The following is a 3268-nucleotide window of genomic DNA, read 5'->3' as shown; positions in this document are numbered from 1 at the left end:
TGAATAGTCAATACAATGCCTCAATATAAATGAATATTACCATTTTGAACAATTTAATTACTATTACTAGAATTATTATAAGTATAAAAATAGCTATCATTTTAGCATGGAATATGAGATTCTCATGCTCCATGCTTCATCACATACACACAACAACGCAGCATAATAAGTATTATCATCACCATTTCATGGGTGAAAAAACTGAGGCTAACACATTTGGATAACTGGTTTATGATTACATGGGTAGCAAAAATGCATCACACTAATTTAGGCTTTATGATTTCAGAATTGTACTCTTACCATTGCACATTCTATTACTCTGTAAATACTTGGCCTGTTTTCATTTGGTTCTTTAATTTTATTCATGTGGTGATGGCTTAAAGCTTCATTTAAAGGAAGCTTAAAAATTTCATTTAACCAAAAGCTCCCAAGAATTAAAAATGTCATTGATCTAATGTAGACATGGATATCATTAGTTAATGGGTAACTATATATTTTCCACTCTAGTGAGATAAAAGAGTATTTTTCTAAGTTTTAGTCTCTCAGTGTTAAAAAGGACTTTGTTAAAATAGAAATATTTAGACAAAGGTGATCAAAAGTCTGGATCAGGTCACCTTAAGGTAAATATTAGGAAACTGAGGAAACAAATGGAGATTTGAACACTGAGCTATGATATAATGAATGGTTTCAAGTATTTAGTAGAGTATAGAAAAGCCCTTTAAAGCCTGGTCTTAGCCTAGCATTGCAGCTTCTGGGATATCTATCTATCATCTATCTATCTAGATATAATGTGAAAACTTTTTTAACTTAAAGATTTTGAGAAATAGAACATAATCAGCACCATAGAAGATCTGTTTATGATAACAACCTAGCCCCTCCTCCCAGTTTGTTAATATTCTCTCTTATTTAATGTAACATTGTGCAAATAGACCACTACTGATCTGCTGTTATGAATGAAATAGCTATAATCATCTGTTTGCATATCCTGGTGAAAATATTCATTTAGTTCCATGTTGTATTTCTAGGAATGGACCAAATTTTTATTTTTATTTTTAAGTTTTCTAAATATTGTCCAACTTACCTCAAATGTTTTTATTATGGGCACTTTCATTCTTTCACATTCTTGCAAGGCAATTTTACTGTTGCCCAATATGGTAAGTGTGTAATAGTATGTCATTTTAGGTTTTAATTTATTATTAATTTAATTTAATTTAATTCCAGATTCATAATAAAGATAAACAGTTTTTATATATGAGTGGCCATTTGGATTACCCTTTCTGTAAAGTGCATGCTCAAATCTTTTGATATCTTAACATTGTGTCATACTGACTTCTTTAATAGTAGATTTTCTGAATGAACTTTAAGCTGTGTAGGTCTTCTCTATTTTATTTTGAACTTGTTTTCATTTCAAAATCTTTATATTTATTTTCATAATCTGCTTTTATTTTTCTTTGTCTATTATCTATCTATCTATCTATCTATCTATCATCTATCTATCTATCTATTTATTTGCAAGCAAGAGAGAGCGAGCAAGTGAGAGTGCAGGGAGGGATAGAAAAAGAAGGGAAAAGAATCTTAAGCAGACTCCAGGCTCAGCACAGAGCCCAACTCTGGGCTCTATTTCACAACCCTGACATCATGACCTGAGCCAAATGAAAGAGATAAAATAAAATTAAGGTGTTAAAAAAAAAAGGAAAAAGAATTGGAGGTTTAATTAAGTGAGCCACCCAGGCACCCCTGTGGTACCTTAAATTAGCTGTCATATTTTTAAAGTTCTAGAGTATCCATTTGGTTCATTTATAAAACCTTTCTCAATATCATTTTTAGTGTCAGTTTTTGGTTCAATTTGCTTCCCCTCTCATTTCTTTGAGCAGAGTAATCAAGCCATTTTACAATCTTTATTGATCATTTTAACATCATACTTAATCCCATTTTGTCTATCAAATCTTGTTAATGGTTTTTCTTTGTGTGCTTTGTTACATTTTGCTATGTTCAAGACATTATATTTGAAACTCTTATTGAGTAGGGATAATTAAGAGCTATAATAATGGTATGGTCCTCCTTGGTAGGATTTTCTCTTATATCTGAGACTCTACAAGACAATCATACTCCAAATTCAGTGATTGACTTTCTCAGTTTACACAGAAGGCAAGGTAGGCTATAGTCTTATTTCTGCTTCTCCTTGTGCTTTGGGGATCTCAAGTTAAATTTGGGTTGTACCAAAGTCCTCAAATTTGATTGCTGCTGGATTTTGAATTTTGTTTCTCTAGTATCAAGAGTCTATGAACAACACAGCTCAGTGTGTTTTAGCAGTTTCAAATGCTCTCATAGCTAAAATGGCTTCAGGGCATATATCTCTAGGCTCTCATTGTATTTCGTATTTTGGCCCAGTAATCCCTCACTTATTTTTATAATCATTCTGATATTTTTAACTTTAAAAGCTATTTTGTCTGGATTTTTAGTTGTCTTAAGTAGGAGTTTTTAGATCACCATTACTAGAAGCAACAACAAATATACATGAAAATATCTGCAGTAGTTTATCACATCTTTATGGCTTTGAACTTCCATAAGCTGAGGCATCCTTCTCTAATCACTTAGGCAAACTCCAATTTACCCTTTAAAACAACCCAAGAATTGCTTCATTTAAGAACATGTTCAGGGATGACTCTTCCCCACTGTTCTTACCAACATTCCCACACACTCTTTGCTACCCAAAGCTTGTTTATGAACTTTCGTTAGGTATATCAGCGTGACCAGAATTTTGCTCTATTGTATTTTTGTCCTTTAGAGCTTTAATTAAATATGAATTCCATAGAAAGTCTGTCCCTTTTCTTTCAAACCTGGGTTAGTTATTTCTTCTCATTCTTTGTCAGAAGTTACTTTATTAGAGAAACTTATAGCTCTATTGTGACTTTGGAGCCTTTACAGTTTTTCGACTGGAAAAATCACCCATCCCTGAGATTTTTACGCAGCTTCCTAGCTGATATTATTCAGAAATCTGTTCAAAACAGACTTTTTCAGGGAGGCCCTTTCGGACCACTCAGTTAAAAAACCTCTTCTCAATCACTGCTCTTTTAAAAATGTGCTTATTTAGTTCAAATATGCATCTCTATTAAAGAAAAATCAGTACGTTTTTTTTTTTAAAGTTGGCTTACCTATTATCTATCTCTCCCATTAAAATGATTCCTCTGGGCTGGGGTTTTGTTGTGCTCATCTTAGGCCAGGCACTCAATAAATTGTCTCTGAATGATTGAATTGTTTGACTCCC

Source organism: Mustela nivalis (assembly GCF_964662115.1).
Source record: "Mustela nivalis genome assembly, contig: HAP1_SCAFFOLD_1751, whole genome shotgun sequence".
Classification (NCBI taxonomy): Eukaryota; Metazoa; Chordata; class Mammalia; order Carnivora; family Mustelidae; genus Mustela; species Mustela nivalis.
Note: the sequence above shows the minus strand (reverse complement) of the source record.